Source organism: Rhipicephalus microplus, chromosome X (genome assembly GCF_043290135.1).
Source record: "Rhipicephalus microplus isolate Deutch F79 chromosome X, USDA_Rmic, whole genome shotgun sequence".
Lineage (NCBI taxonomy): Eukaryota > Metazoa > Arthropoda > Arachnida > Ixodida > Ixodidae > Rhipicephalus > Rhipicephalus microplus.
The window spans coordinates 91,442,638-91,459,913 of record NC_134710.1 but is presented as its reverse complement, the minus strand read 5'-3'; the positions used below and the strand labels follow the sequence as shown (position 1 = coordinate 91,459,913).

Genomic DNA, 17,276 nt, shown 5'->3' with positions numbered 1-17,276 from the left:
GTCGTTGTAAACGGGGCCTTCCCTATTGGTTCCAGCTGCGCGGACAGAACTAATCGCGGAGGCCACAACAGGAAAACACGGATGCTCAGCGATTCTGGACAACCTATTGACAACTATACAAATGAAGGGGTTTTTTTTTCTTTCTCAGGCACATATTATCTAAATTCATTAATATGTCTAAAATCGAGAAAAAAAATAAGCGCATTACGGGTACTAATGTCGTTGAACTACTTCGTGGTCCGAACGACTGTACTACAATGCGTCTCAGCTAGCTTCTATATAGCGCTGCACCTGATGGACGAAATGCAGTAGAGACATGTCAGCTTTAACGTGTTCCGCAAGATAGACGAGCGTTGTGGCATTTCACTTCCACCGAAATGCCATAACGTGAACATTATTGTCGAATCCATGGCTTTGTGGCTCAACAGCGCAGTCACATGATCGTATTTAACAGCTTTCGAAAGCAAAGTTGATGTTGCGGGAGTTATAACAAGAGGCGACGAGAATTCGGCAGTAAAGCACGTGGGAGTGGTCATGGTTGTTTGTACCTTGGGACGCGAAAATTGTTCTTCCGGTCACTGATGGTGGGCGAATCCTTGAAGACTTGCGGTGGATGGTCGCGTACGTATATTTGACACAGGAGGGGCTGAGGGACAAGTTTGTGTAAGATCGGCGTGGAAAAGAAGAGTTAAGCAACTTCCGCCCTTTTGGCATCTGTATATACGAGGGCTTCGGGGAATACAAAGTAAAAGTTTAAGGTTTATGGGGCGCGTGCAGTCGAATACTATGGATAAGATCTTATGGAAGGTCAGCTTCGTTGCGCTAAGATTGAGGCATCTTCGACAAACATTGTACCGCACAACACATGACACAATGACCGTGGCTTCAGCTTTGCTATCATCAGTTATTTGGTTACTCCTGCGTATTCAATATACTTATATTATGGTGAGCTTGCGTCTGTGCGGATTTTTCGACCGGCTTTCATCTAGGTGTGTATCGCCGGCCAACTGCTCAAGGTATGAGCATATAGCGTATTGGTTTTGAAGTGATACAGAACATCAGACTGTCTCTTTTGTCGTACACGGCAGCTGCTCATTTCAATGTATTCTCTTATGTTACGTTGCTTTTCCCGGTGTAATGGACGCCGTTGACATCGTCTACTTTATGTGACCCGTTTTGAGAGAGTATATGTGTGCTCCCGCTCAGAATGCTTGCTTGTACTTATTTCAAAATTAATATGCAAGACAGCTCCTTGTAGCTTGCGTGTTGTTTCACTGTAGCAATTCATGACCATGCTGATGGTATGCGCTATGGGGTCGCTTATTCGATATGGTGTTATTAGAGCTCGCAATGAAGCGCCTGCTATTATTACCGGCCACGATTAAATACCCCTTTCTTCCCTAGAAAAATGTAACCCTTGGTTTTAACAGATTCTCCATTGCGGTATCTATCCAAGGCTTTGTGATATTATTCTTCACATTGTGCGGATGAGCTTAATTTGTCAGTCACGCGGTTTGTAATATATTTAACTGTGTTGGTTCATTTACAAGCTTCGCAGTTAATAAAAATTAGACTGATATTGGTGGTTTCGTGATCACATAAAAGAAGGAACCGCCTTCTCTTGCAGGTTTAGCCTGACAGGCCAAGATTTTAAAGCTTACTTACTGGTTTCCCTCACGAGCGCCCTTTAATAGTACGTGCCACTTCAAAGTAATAGTGCTACGTCTTTCAAGCAGCTGTATGCACCAACTATATTCGGTAAAAGCGTTTTTTCACAACACTGTGGAAGCTACAGAATCAAAGCTCATGCCTGCAGCCGCGCAAAAAAAAAAGTACTTAAGTTTACCAATAATTTTCTCTTTTGCCTTGTTTGAAGTAAATGCTGCTTCATTTATTATGAGACTGATGCAGTTGCGGAAAGCCATGGGTAAAATGCGGTTATTGTTCACCTTAGAAGAATGCTTTCCTTTCTTTTACATCTCTTTGACACCAACACCTTTACAGCTCGACCGTTTTCCAAGAAAAAAATGACGTCCTTGACGTCAGTGTGACCGTGGATGCACTGTTTATTTCAACCGAGATAAAATGTACTCGTTGTAGTACACGCAACAAAATGTGAAAAGGACGTAAAGAACAGTTCCGACTTGCACCGCTTTTGTATGCTTGTCCCATTCATAAGTTCTGCCCCGTCAAGGTGGTCTAGGGGCTAAAGTACTCGGCTGCTGACCCGCAGGTCGCGGGTTCGAATCCCGGCTGCGGCGGCTGCATTTCCGATGGAGGCGGAAATGTTGTAGGCCCGTGTACTCAGATTTGGGTGCACGTTAAAGAACCCCAGGTGGTCGAAATTTCCGGAGCCTTCCACTACGGCGTCTCTCGTAATCATATGGTGGTTTTGGAACGTCAAACCACACATATCAATCAATCATTGATAATTTTTATGTATTTGCTTTTTTTCTAAATGTGTTAAAGGGATACTCAGGTTAATTTTCGACCATACTGAGATAATGCTGTTTTCGAAAAAGTATTCGCAGTCCTGCGAAAGCTAGGGTGGTAATTTTGCACAGTCACTCGCGAATAATTTTAATGAAGCAATAAACGATGAGTCAAAAGAGAAACCGAAACAGAGAGCTCCTTCGTCTTCCATGGTGGGTATCCGGTGACGTCACGAGAATCCGTCGCCGATCACGTCAAGAGATCCGCTACACCCAAAAAATCAAGGTTGTAATTAACCTTGCGATAGGGTAAAATCGCTTTAAAAGAGTACCAGGTGGCTATCAAAAATTGAAAAGAGCTCATTGTCTTGAATCCCCTGGATATTGCCACCTAGCTGCTTGCCATTGAGTTTCGCATGAGGAGTTCACCAATGTTACATGCTCAAAATAACCATGATTCCCAAGCTCTTATGATCGAAGAAATCATTTTAAAACACATGTCTTTGCCACATATCTTTTCAACGTTTGAAATGCATTTTTCTCAAAATGCAATTTTGGGTAACTTTTTCAATTAAGACATCTTTTTTTTTTCACTTTGATGGCCAGATAGAGATGAAATATTTTTCACATACCACGTCAAGAGTGCAATTACCTCTTTTAAAACCAGATATCACCTATATAATTATTATGAACTTGAAGTAAGCACCCAGTATGGACCGAACATTTCAAGATTCCTCCCTTTACAATATGTCTTCTTCATTAAAGTGTCGCACTTACACTTTTTTGTCCGTTCTTTGCATTTTACAGTTAATATGGAGCAATATGCACTATTAATAGCTCATAACTATAAAAGTTTAGTGGCGTAAAAAAGTGTTTCCAAGAAGAGCTATAGTTTAGACACTGTCATGTTACAAAACGAAAACTATGCAACTTACTATGAAACTGATTATATATTGGAAATGGGCAAAACCACTATGTAAACAGCAAAAATTTGATTGCGCTTGGCAAATTGAAGAAACGTTTTTTTCGAGTCGCATCTCCCCTTAACGTCTCCTATTAATTACTACCTGTTATGCATAGCCCACAGTTCGACGAAAGCTCGTCAGGCGAGGGGTGTTCACTGCAAGAAATAAAACAGACACTCGCCTTGTCCGATGAAAAACGAACATATATTGACGTTTCGGGGCCCCTACGGGTCCCTTAATTGTTCACCTGTTACGCATTGCCGGTTTCTGCTTTCTCTCTCTCTCACTTTGTAAGCTCATGTAAGTGAATGCCTAGTGTGATTGACAAGTCCACTCGGTGGTCGCCTTGCTGACATCCAAGGTGGCTCTATTCCCGTCATTCTCCCGCGACGTCGTGTGACCGAAAAGTCCCTCGGGTGAACCCTTTGATTACCTTCCGCGCGGCACCATTTGGCCAGCTCCTCCGCGCCGGCGGTGCAGGCGGCGGCTCGGCTCGACGCTGTACGAAAACGCGATTGTGCGCCTTGCGTAATCAGCGGCGCCCATTTCAGATCTCGTCGCGCGGCTTCCGAAAAAAGGCTGGGGCCCCGCCGAGCGGAACCGAAAATCCTATAAAATGTAGCGACGACTGCGCACGGGCTCCGACTATTATAGTAGCTCGGAGAACATTCCAGCTGCCGAGTCCGTCTGAGCGCAGAAAACGCGGTGGTGGTGCGGCACGAGAGACTCGGCCGCGCTCCACGGAAAGCTAGGGAGAGGAGCGCGCCGCTATTGAGTGCGACGCCGACGACTGCACCGGGCCGGTGGAAAGAAGGGATCATAGCGAGCGCGGACTGCAACTTTCTTATGCCCTAATGACTGGTCATGTTCCGCCCAATGAGAAGCACCAATGGGTTTGCGACTGTGCGTGATCCCCTATTTGCGCACCCCCCCCCCCCCCCACCCGCCACTCCTGCCTGGCGCGCTAGGCCCCAATCGTGCAGAGAGCTCAAGAACAAAGGACGCCTGCTTTTGTCTCTTGCACCGTGCCCTGCGCGGCAGGCCCCTCCTGCCGCGCGTCTGTGACGTATGAACGTGTCCTGTGCCTTGCACTGGCCCCTAATGGGCAGGCCTTCAAGCGGCGCCGCTAAGTATATTTTCACGATTCCATTAGTGCCTCTCGCCGTGTATACACACACAGGCTACGCAGTTTGTGCGCGCAAGCACTGTGCGCTCGGACTTTTCATTAAAAGGGGTCACTAGCCTCTGAGATCTGTCTCGGATACGGAGCTATCGCGGCGGCGGCCGCCTACTCTCTCGCTGCATCCCCTCTCCCACTTCTTTCCCCCGCTTGGCGACTCGCGCTGCGCTTTCTTGCCCGCCGTGTGGCCGTTTTCTCGCTCTCGCCCTGGAACACTGCCGGACGGCTCGACCGTATCCACTCGGCCTCCCTCTGCTCCTATCGGAATAGCTGGCGAACCTTGTCAGTGAAAGGATGCTGGCATCAAGCTCGGTCAGCCGCCGTCGTCGGCCTGCCTCACGGAAATCTTCCGAGATCCCGCGGCTTTCTCGTCTGTTACATTATTCGTACGTCACTGGAGAGTGGGGAAGCAGTAAAATATTGAGGTATATTGTAAAAATCGAGGAGGTCGCTTTCTGTTTCTAGTTATAACGTAATAAGCTGATAGAAAACAGTCAGCCAAAAAAAAAAAAAAATCAGTTTCATTGTGTTATTTCGATGTGGCAGGGACTAAGAAAAGATCACAACTGTATCTGCCTTTTACTAAAAATGAAGAGCTCACAAAAAATAACTAGATTGGCGTGGACGAAGTGAAATCGCTTGTATCGCGCAGTGTCACGAAGACTTAGCCTGCACTGTGACTGTGTGTCGCAAAAAAAAAAAAAAAAAAAAAACTAGTAACACATTTCGCTCGTCTCGGTTTTTTACCGCTGACCATCGGTGCGATTATCGGGACACCCGAGGCAAGGAGATCAGCGAGATTAGGTGTAATATTAAAACTGCCTTTACAACCGAGTCGGGCACTTGATGTCTTCCACTGTAGCGATTGATGTTTGATATCATGCAGAACCCCCCCCCCACACACACACACATACATACACACACACACACACACACACGCCTGTACTTCGTAAACGTTTCATGCTGAAAAAGTTTACTCTCCTAAAGAGGCTGGAAAAAAGGATGTTTGACATTTATAGGTGCCCTATATACCACAACGTTTGTTTCATTTTTGCCCTTATGTGCTGTGAGCATGCAGTATCTCTTTGTCTCTTTCTCTCACTCTATAGGTCTCATGCATCCCCCAGTGAAAGGTGGCAAACCAGATACTCGTCTGGTTTGCCACCCTTCCTTGCTCCCCTCCCTCCTTTCTCTATCTCTTTCTAGCTTTCGAAGGCTGCAGAGGCGACACGTGCAATTAAATGCAGGACACATAGTGAATCATAATACTCGAAACGATGCATGTGTCCTCGTCCTGCCAGTCGCTCTTAAATATGCTCGGCCTGAGCAACAATGACAGAATGTAACCAGAAAGGTGACTTCATTCGACCCTGGTACTTCATAACCCGAAAAAGTCACCGAGAAGGTTATAATGAAGCACGTTTGCAATAATAGTTTGTAATTATATTGACTCTGACCTAATCGCTTAGGAGATACGAAAAGAGGCTTTATTGATGAGGAACACTTTAAAGGTGAATCCCACGAAAAGGTTGCTATGCAAACATTCCTTTCGCTGTGACACACGAGGCAGGTTTCATGTTAGTTTCGTGAAATGGGAGTTGGATGGCGTTATATTAATCTGCTATTATAAAACGAGCGGTGCGATTTTATAGGAAAATTCAACGCGTTTGGGTTAGAATGAGCTGTCTCATAGAAAACATGCGTGCTCTAATTTTCAGTGAACTATTGTTTTCCGTGTAGTTATCGTCAATGAAGTATTGATTTGAAAAGAAAACGGTCTGGCTGGCATGCCGATATAAATTGGTTCACTGTCGTTGCTCTGTCCTTAGAACTTAATAATATATTTGGGGGTTTTATGCTCCGAAACCACGATAGGGTTTAAAGGCACCCTGTATCGGCCTACACGGTACTGTGAACTTGGCGCACTGTAAATCCTGAACAGGCTTCTAAATCGAAGCACCAGAACGCTTCTCACTCACTCACTTTTTTTTTCATTTAGCTCTATCGTAATTCTCTGGGTCGAACACAATTTCACAAGATCAGCTGTTTTACAGATTTAAATGTTATGAGTTGTAATACCGTTGGGTGTTACGTTGTGGCTTGTTTTTCTTTTTTTTTCTATTTCCAGCTATAGTTCTATATATGTTCCAGAACGCATTGCATGCAACTCGATATGTGTTCAGCTTCAACACCAGTTAAAGATAGCTAGCACAGTTTATCTATAATCTGTCGACGAAAATGATTGGCTTCGGGCCTCCCACCCATCACCCCCGTTTACTTACTTCATATTTACAACAACAAAAAAACAGATTTCCTAATGAATACCGCTTCAGCACTCAAGTGCCTTTTTAAACAACTAAGAAAAGGGAAAAAAAAAGAACAAGAAAGAAGAAGGCGCGGCGTTACGCACCATACTGAGACGCTTTCGGCAAAAAGCGTTTTTCACCATTTCTCGCCAGTATATCAGTCAGGTGTTCGCTTTTCGTGTGTGTTCCTTCACTTTAGAGGCGAAGCACTTTCGGCTGTGCTCCCGGCTTAGAACTACGTTATTTCTGATAGCAACAGACTCTTCCCGCTGACACTCGGTCACTCCTCCCAAAAACGATTTCTTTGACAGCGGAGTTGCTTAAGCTTTTCGTTCTGCCGTTTCCCCTGACTAGAAAACTAAGCTGCACCTAAGGCGCGCAACGCATTAAATTAACTCGACCGTCGCGCGCTCTTTTCGTCCTCTCCTTCACTTTAGGATTGACTATAAATAAGGACACTTTACTCTTGGCGATGTACATTCGATAAATAAGAATAGCTGTAGTGTGTTGCTCTGTATCGCCTAGTAATTAGGCAAATAAGAAGGCCTGTGGCCAGCGTACCCTTTGAGCTTGAAACGATGAGTGTGCTATGTAGACATTGCTTCTTCTGAAGATAGCATAAAAAATTGCAGAGCGGATAAATGGAACAGTGGGAGAAAGAAAAAGAGAGGAAAAGAACAGCGCCAGTTATGATCAAGCTAATTAAGATCTTATAATTAGGATTGTTCAAATACCTTTGAACACGATGCTAATTAAGACCTTGCTAATATACTAGGCCTCAAACTCCGCTGTTAATCCAGTTTAGCACCACTAGTCCGAGCTGCCCACATTTGTTTTTTTTTTTTTTACTACGAGCGTCTGCTACCGCATTACTTGTTTTATCCTCTGGAATTCCGACAACGAAGCCACCGTTTTAACAGACCGCGTAGCGCACATATCTCAGTGAAAATTTGGTGTCCGACCAAGTTGCCACAGAAGCATCAGTTTGATTGCCAAGGGCAGGGGCTGTTGACGTGGAGCTGGGGATGGTCTGTATGGGAACTTCTCCAGCAATGTCAATGAGATTACAAAAACCTCAATGAAAGATAATGGGGTATTTTCATCATTACTTGTTTTGTACTGCAGCATTTCATTATCTGTTGCGTAATCTAACTCTATTTTTTGTGTCCCATTAAGGAAATGAGCTCTGCTCTCATTTTCCCTTGGAATATTTATCCTATGTTGTCGCAATATTAAGAATAATCTACCCTAGAATTACGGTCTTGAGCCTTTCAACTGATTTATGGTATTAATGACAAATATTAGATCAACGGCCTGTCACTTCACAGTACACATTAAATAGTGAACAACATAAAAAAATCTGCTTTCTCATCACTGAGTCACGTGCATTCACTGCTTATGACACGAGATAGGCACATGAAACATAAGACCGATGTGCTTATTCATTCACTAAATTGCCTATTTATATATTTTTATTCAGTAATAGTTGTCGTGTTGCAGTTGTCGTTGTTAATGATGACGACGACGATGATGATGATGATGATGATGATGATAACACGGACGATAGCTAAGGAGATAATGGTGACATGCTGCTATGTCTTTTACAAGCTAGCCTGAATAGAATCGCCTTATCCGCGCGGAATCACAGAAAAGTATTTCATTGATGAAAGGTTGCAGAGCGAATCTATTTACATTAGCTGTGTGAACACTGCTGTTCTCGGGCAAAGTGATACCTGGCATAATTCTTGCTTAATCTTCTGTCGATACTGCGCTCAAGTTCGTGCAAATATCGTGTAGAACTCGGTCAATAATCAAGAATACCGCTGTCGCGTTCCTCAATGATTGAAATAATTGCTGATAAAGCGTCAATTAATAGTCGCGTTCAATTCGGAGCTTCCTGAATAAAAAGGGCTAAGGCTGTCTGTATAAACATCGTAGACTGTGGGCTAGAGACTGTAGTAAAGCTTCAAAAGGATGCACTTGCGGAGCGCATGTGCCCATTGTGTGAAAGCTTCAATGTGCATACGATATTGCAAACCCTGCGTGACGGGGCCACTTTTTTCAACTAGAGTTGAAGCCATCAATTATTACCCGCACGAGGACTACTGAGTTCGTGCAAAGCGTCTCAGAACTTTCATCAGTATAGGCCATGTAGAAGTATAGACCTGATCGCTTTTACAGCTGAGAATACGAGAGAAGCGGGTGGTTGAAGACCGTGGCGAACAAGCATGGATGGGCTCTTTTAATAGCCAGTTATTACTATGAAACATCTGATGTTAAAGTCAGCCGTTCAACCAGAGCGCGCCGTACTGCACTGGTTGCTCCTGGCTGGCTGGGCTGGCGTCATCTAGTAGCCCAAAAGATCCATGCTTCGACGCAAGTCGACCACCAGGTCTTGCACGGCCCTAAAAGTTTTAACAGGCGAATTACTCAACGAACAACGTCTTGCAGTGTTTTGTTTATTCTGGCTGTCTTTTCACGATCTTATACGGTAGTTTAGTTTCTTTTCTTGTGTGTTTGTGTGGGTGTTGCAGAACAAGAAACACTATCATACAGACTTGCTCGCTAATTTTCTGCCTCACTATATTTTAGTTAATTAGTCCATTCTTGTTACTCCTAGCAAGCACCGTGACCGTGCCGGTTTGGTAGACCGTGCGCAGTGCCTACTCAGCAGCGTAAGCACAATACGCGCTCATCACGCGCCATTCATGATTCACACGACTCGGGTTTTATGCGGAGCCAGTGTCGCCATCTCCATTGAGCTTCCAAAAACGGCTCTCCACTGCTCGCGCCGTTTATCTTTGCTTCTGAAAGTGTTGCCTTCCATTTACATTTGTGAAAAAAAAGTTTTCTTGCCCTTTCCCGCTCTTTAAAATAGAGCCCGCCGCATAAAAGTGCGCGCCCGGGTGGGGAGCGCGAGGCGTATCGATTCGCGGCGAACGGCAGGCAAACGTGCTCAAACGAGCAAAATATCAAGACGACGAGCGAGAGAAAAATATAACCGGACACTTCCTAAAACGAAGCGAAGAAGATTGGAGAGGGTGCCCCAAACAAAAAACCGAATAGAGAAGAGGATGGAGAAGGAGAGCGGATGAACGGTGTGGACTTCGTTCGAGAGATGGCGCTAGCTGCCGCGACGTTTCTCCCAGTTTCCTTTTTGTTTTTTCTCTACTTCTGCACTCGCTCTCACATTCTTCCTTTCTGCTCCTGTCCTGTTCTTTCACGCTTTTGGCCTACGGACTCTGTCCGTTTGCTTGTTCTTCATGTTTGCTTCGTAGCTCGGCTGTGTATACCCGCTTTTTTGGAGAGACCGGGGACTTTGCGAGAGGAGCGCAAAAAGAGAATGATGGATCGCCGCCGCAGCTCTTGTTAGGGGTGCAACCTTAGCGTAGAAAAGGGCGTTGTATGGGATGCAACGTGACAGTCGAAAACCACCTTTCCTCTCCCATTTTTTTTTCGCCTTGTTTTTTTATTTGTACCTCTTTTCATGTCCTTTTTTCCGGAATCAAGGGGGTGTGTGAGACCTCTGAGCGAAGCTCCGCTGACGTACTCTAATGTTGGACACAGGTGATCGCGTTGTGGTTTGCTTCGAGGATGGGTGGCCGACCGCAAGAACTGTTTCCGCAGCCCTTTCCACTCACTCCTCCGCTTCTCCTCGTGCAGCAATGCCAGCATCCGTCTAATACTTCTTCACCTCCTTCAGCTTGTTGAACTTTGACGCATACTTTGGGGGGCACAGTGCCACCCTTCCACCGTCTTCGTTTTTTCCGGCGCACGTCTCTCAGCCACCGCACCGCAGCGGGGCGACATTGTGAAGCTATACAGACCTACGATGAGGGCGAGGAGGGATGGATAAGCTGGCACATGGTGAAAGTTTGTGAAAGCTATACCATCCCGCTACCATTTGTATACAAAAGAGACATGCAACAAGTCTGCAACAGGCTTTCAGCCAGTTCCACCAAATAGAACAGCCAGCTTTTCTGTGTAGTTAGCTGAATCGGCTGGGTTATCGGCGCGCATGTGCTTCCTCCTCTTAAATGCATTTCACTCGACCGAAATACACAAGCACCCGACAGCCTGAACAGCTATACTTCGTGATAGGGCTAGTTAATTTGCCTCAATAATTCCGGTCTCTCGACGCGCGGATAATGAATGGGAAAGCGTGCATTTCGTTTCGTGCTCGAGCTGGAAGTGTATATGCTCTGCGGTATCGCTGATCAAAGGGCAAAGTAAAACGCTTTGTGGGCGTAGAAATTGCACTTGCCAGTGTAGAAATGACCTGATGCCAGATTGATTAGTTCTCCTCGACACGTTGCGTCGACAGAGCTGTGCAGTCAATCCGTTCGTCATATACCGCTCGATCGCGCTTGTTGCGGCACACTTGAAACCTGCTGATACACTTCGCGAGTAACGATGTAAGGTCTTTTTATGGCTTTTTTCCCCGTCAGCGTGTAAACGTTATTTCATCAAACGTGGAAACAATGCGGTGAGCGGCACGTTTTAATAGTTCGTAATCAATGAAACCACAATGCATTCATAGACAACAAGGATGAGGGAACATCAAGTATAAGGGCAAAAGGAGAAGAGCTAACCTAAATAGAGCACAGGCCCACTAATAAAACAGTGTGCCTGAATGTGGCGCTCTTTTGAACTTCCTCGTTATCTTGCTCAGATGCCTTTTTTTTTTATTCTTTTGACCTGTTCCGACCCCAGTGCCTCTTGGTAATTGTCTAGGGCTCCAGTACGTCTATAGAGCGTAGAAATAATTCACCAGTGGCTTGCACGACGAAGATGGGGCGCATTATATATATGAGGGAGCACGTCACTGCATTCAGGTTCCATTGCATTTTCGCTTCTGTATATGTATATTCAGCAGCGAAATCTATAAGAGGCGCCGTCAGACAGGTTTTGGGGTACCTATCAGAGCGCCTCCTTCGGTGTATTACAAACTTGTATCGAAAACAGGTGAATTCCTGAAACTGTCAATTGCCCTCCACCCAATCGATAAAAGGTTTCAAAATAAACAAATCGAATTAGAAGTCATAAATAACTTTCTCTTCACAAGGTTTGCTGGCGAGCAGCATGCGTACCGATTGCTTGTAGGCACATATAATCGATATCATTGTTACTAATACGTGGCATATATCACGTAGCCTCTTCGTCAATTACCACGCACGTCACTTATTTTCTTTGTCTGAACTCAAGGCTTCTCTTTTTATCTCCCAAGCGGTGGCGTCTTTTGCTCCAACGAGATACGCAAGGATTTCTTCGTCTCTGTTAGCGGCAAAAGCGAATGTCGCGATAACGCTCAAGTGCCCCGGACAGGGACACCAAATATGTCTACGAATGGGAGTTGTTGCATCGTAGCTGGACATCGGTCTCAGTAATTGATGGAGTCGGCAAGGTATATATGTACTTTCAGTTATGTATACGTGAATATAAACTCACACTCCATACTTTTCCAACTCCGTTATTTACTGCATAGATGCATGCCGGCTACGCTTCCTATACCTTTCAGTTATCGACATTTTTTGCTTACATTCAGGGCCGGTGTGAATGCAACACGAATGAAAGCGACGTGCGACATGTTATTATTATTATTATTATTATTATTATTATTATTATTATTATTATTATTATTATTATTATTATTATTATTAAATCAAGAAACATGCGTATCACATCGTGAAAAGCTTACGAATTTTCGCTATGATGATGCCATATAGCATTCTCGGTACTGTGAGAAGGGTATAGTGTTTCAACCATTTGGAATGCTTTTGAAAGGGCAGATGTCTATTAGATCACAGATAATGGATTACTTTCTGATGGATGTCAGGGATCACAATGTAATCCTTTTGAGCGAATCACCCGAGCTCAGAGAGTTGTTACGATGTGAAAATGGCTTGCTTTAGATTCTACGCTTAACGAATTGCTTGGTGGGCGAATCTGTAATATATTACTCTAGCCTCTGGGTCCACGGCTTATGCTCATGTCACATGGTCACAATCAATGACAATAATTTTCTAACTCCTTACGCATTAATGCTGTTTGCCTGATGTCACGCGGACCAATGTAACGCCATTCGCTACTTCATGCGTTCGCCAAAACTCTTTCGAAAGGCCCACTTTCGGTGCTATATGGCTTGGTCCATTTAACATGGTGTTTCTAGTGTAAGAGAGAGACAGAGAGAGAGAGAGAGGGAAGTATGCATGACTTGCAATAACAACGCTCATATCAAGAGTTGTACATGCGAAATCCTTCATGTTGGCATTGATAGGGCCTTGCAAGGGCTACGTCATAACAGGTGACTTAGGGCGTGTGCGCTTCGTGTTCGATACAACAGCCAATTTTGCTGCGGTCAGTTGCAGCGCTGCGAATGGCAGTGTAGAAAACTTGTAATTACGGCACCATACAATCTCTATTTTTTTTTCATTTCGCTGGTCTTGAGCACATGGTAAACTCGTTAATTAATCTTTTTTTACACTAAAATGTATTTCTTACGAAGACGCTGTTATCAGCATCATCAGTTGAGATACCGTTAAATTTGGACTTGTTGCAGTCAAAACAAAACAGCTACTTTTAAATGAAAGTTAGATATTAATGAACGAATGTCACTTGTACCCTCGCAGCAGTGGTTTTGCATGCTCGTCAATACTGCACAAGAATGACCGATTTTGAGCAAAACATGAAAGGGCTACTGACCATCATGTTCACACTGAAGCCTCCGGCGAGCCCGTACAAGCCGTCTCCGTCAAAAGCATCGTCATGTGTAGACAGCGAGTAGCAGCGCCCAGAGGTTCAGTGTTCAGACCACGCGCCGGTTTCGGTAACGAAGTGACGTAATGCTCATATATGGGGGCGCCTCCGGCGGCCACCGAGGGCGAGAGAGTGCCGCCGCTTAATAACAGACAAAAACAGGAGCGACCTCAACCAAACTGATCGATTCCCGATCAATAATGCGCTCGCCCTCGGGACGCCTCTGCTTAAAAAGGAGGAGAGACAAGGGTGAGAGTCGCCGGAGGAGGGGAATTAAATATGGCGACGGCAGTATCTGTCAAACTTGCATGTTTTTGCACATGTGCGCGTGCGCGCGCCGCCGTCTTTGTTGCCCGCAAGAGACAATAGATGGCGGCGCGATCCCGGGCGCCGGCCTAGGTGTCGGAGGCGCCTCATAACCAGCCCGGAGCGCAGGGTCCCGGCGCACATTCGCGAGAGACCCTGGGAGAGCGGGGGGGCTCCGTCGGCGCATTTAAAGCAGCCAGCTGCGGCGCGCGGATTTTTGGCCCGTTCGGGATAACCCACAGCCGCCACGCTGGATTGCTCGCTGCTGCTCCACGTGCTCCGGCGGCGCTCCGCGTGGGAGTCGCCCGTCGCCCTGGGGGCTGCCGTCGACGCGCCGGCATGCTGCGGCGAGGAGGTAAGCCGCCGTACGAGCCGGAAGCACGCTCGCGGAAGTCAGTCCGTGCCTTCCCCGTAGGGACTTTTCTGGGGACTGTTCGTTCTGCATCTTTCCCGCTTTTCTGACCACCATTCGGGGCCCCGGGAGTCATTGGCCTGTCCTATCGGACGTTTGTCACGCGCCGTAAAATGTGCGAGGCTCCGGCGCCTCTTGCGCGTCCCAAACTTTCAGGCGAGACAAAAGCGCGCGTGCGGTAGCGCATAATGACGGCGGCGGCAAACAAAAGCAGAGCTGCGGCGCGGCGCTCGCGGCGCGTCCCCGAAAATAATTGCGACCAATGAGCGCCAGCGCGCCGGAGTCGCGCCGCGCGTCGCCATTGGCTCGCGCCGCGCGCGTCGCCCTCCCCCTCGCGGCGCTCGCGAGGAATTAATTACGCCGGCCCTCGTCCTCCTCGCCCGCTCAACCTTGGCGTGTGTGGCCTCAGTCGACGTCGGAGAGCTCTCGCGCGCGCTGTTTCGGCGCCGCTCCGTGTTCCTGCCGTAGCGCAGGCGCAGTGCAAGGTGTCGGCCACCCGCTGCCAGTCGATGCACGCCGCGCGCCGCGCTTGGATTAACGTTCCTCGATGTCGTCGCCGACGCCCCGTTGTGAACCTGTGAGGTGGTGCTCGAGCCGCGTCTTGGCGTGACTGGCCTCGCGTCGCTGTGTGTATGGCCGGTAGCCAAGATCCGTCTGGGATTGTACTACGGTGTTACGCTGGTGTTGCAGTTCCTAGCTGGCCAACGACGTCCAGTCGACGGTAACGTACCGACTTCTTTCTTCTTGGTCGCCGGCTGCATGCCGAGAGTGGAGAACTTGGTCCTCGGCTCGGCTTGGGGCTGTCGTCCAAAGAAACTTCTCACGCTTGTCGCATTGTTGACGCACTGACCGGCCTTCAGGTGGCATTGCTTGTAGTATGCCATTATGCACAGTTACGTTTTACGAATACTTTCGTTTCGCACCATCATCTAATGCTGTGATTCGATAGCTACGCAGTGCGAATCGAGTGATTATCCTTCATAGGTCTTCGTTCTATAGCGGACTGTGGCAGGTCGTTTGCTCGATGTGAAAGTATTGACGTGCACTGTAGCTCTGATCTTGTGGATTGATGTTTCGTGAAACTTGGCTGTGGCCTCCAGTCATACTTTCCGTTTCTCAATCCACGTGCTCAAAGCAGCTGCTGATGCGACCGCGTGGTTTCGCTTTAGGGACTTTAGGGAGCAGTTTCTCGCCTCGTGGGGACATCGGGAAAATTGCGTTTTCCCTAGTAGGGATGTCACGACGCTCTGCCGTTCGCTCTCGATGTTGAAAAACTGTGTGGTTATATTTAAGTCGCGCGCGCCAAACTGGCAAAATAGTGGCGTAAGTCGCAAACTGTTCACTGTGACTCAGTGAGCCACTGTCGGATAAGCGTTCGTATTTTAAAAATAATGCGGTCCTCACGCTGCCTTCTGACGCCGCATGCTGCCGTTTTCTACTTTTGATTAAAAGGCACTTTGCGTAATTTGGGACTTTTGTTGGGTTTGGCATCGTAGATTTGTCTTCGATGTCGTTGATCTGGTGCACTTCTCCGGGTGTTGTATCTGAAACAAGTATGTTCTTGGTTCTGTATCGAAGCTGGTAGCTTGAGTCCGAAGAGATTGCTCGAAGAGTTCGGAGGTCGGTCCACTGACAAGTATAAGGTATCTTGATTTGGTAAGTAGGCTTCTCTGCGAGGATATTGTCCAACCGAAAACTCATTCACGCTATGCCTTTCTGGCTCGAAATGTTCAGTCCCCTGCATTCCAGCGAGGGTAGACTTGTACCACGAAGGCTTCTCAACAATTACTGAAAGAATGTCTTATGCTAAGCGCACCGCCGTGCATAAAGAGTCGACGAAAGAAAAAAAAAAGCACGGACGAGTGTTTAATGTAACGAATAGTTCGTTCGGTAAGCCTGTAGTTGAGGGTATTTGTCTGCTGAGGCATTCGAAGTAAGGTACTTTCGAATTGCCCAATAGATAATTGAGAAAAAAAATGCGTGGGTCACACGTTGCCCAACAGCGCGTTTTTTTGTGCTTCAATTGTTTCCGGCGGGAGTGCCAGTGCCGCATTGTTCTTGGGGAAGACAATCCCTGTTCAACTGTTGAAACGTACATGTTAACGTCCGCGCATATGAAGAGTCGATGTGATCCCTGTTATGGAACCGTGCTCTCGACCTAACGAGCAGACATCACTACGAAGGATACAGCGTGTAAGGACACGGGAACTCATTTCCAGTAACCCTTACGAGAGCTCACGGATGGTCGAGGGTATAGTTCAAGCTCTGGTTTGAGATAGTCTGCCTCGGTTTTCCGCTTCGTGCCACTGGTTACAAAGTGGTTTAAACGAAGCCCGCTGCTGGTGCTGCAGAAATCTTCGGTTCTTTCCAGTCGCAAGTCAGGTTATGCAAAAGACGTACTGTTTGGGTACGTAATATTGTCTTTGTGAGCAAATACTGTTCAACAAAATCGCGCTGTGCCACTGCTTTAGGCGTTGTACGCTCGTCGCGCCCAGCTACGCGTTGAACACCGAGTCGAAAATCAGCGCTTGTTCTGGTCATTTTCCATGTCTTTTTTTCCCCGATTCAGGACGGGCTCTTTATTTTGAACTGCCCAAAGTTTAACTTCACCAAGTTAAATTCAGACGTTTTGTTGCATCCTGCCGCTAAGGAAGTTTCTGATGAGACGAATAAATACGTGTTTGGCGCTAATCGAATAGAGCCAACACGTTTCCATACTACTGCGCGTCGTTGTTTTCGCGCGTAGCTTATTTTCTCATTAAGCAGAAGTTGTAATTTTATTCTTTCTGCGAATTCATGTGTGCTAATCAAGTTGACAACTAGAATAGAAAAAGTCAGCTCAGCAATTGTTTGACGTGCAGCTGGTGTGACGATTTGATTCTCCTATGTCGGCGTGCTCGCCTTTTGCGTCTCTTTTAA

At 46.6% G+C, this 17,276-nt stretch overlaps 1 protein-coding gene across 4 annotated transcripts in view; it reads left to right on the top strand.

Annotated features, from left to right (window-relative positions):
* Window positions 1-17,276, top strand: part of zfh2 (Zn finger homeodomain 2) — a 390,896-nt gene that overhangs the window by 249,816 nt on the left and 123,804 nt on the right. The window contains exon 1 of one of the 4 annotated variants that reach the window (XM_075877277.1): window positions 14,097-14,300. The exons of 2 other annotated variants lie outside the window; for them this stretch is intronic. The gene's annotated coding sequence lies outside the window, so the exon portion shown is untranslated. Of the gene's footprint in view, window positions 1-14,096; window positions 14,301-14,440; window positions 15,079-17,276 lie in introns of those variants that run through there. One more of the 4 variants, XM_037427401.2, reaches the window with a different exon arrangement.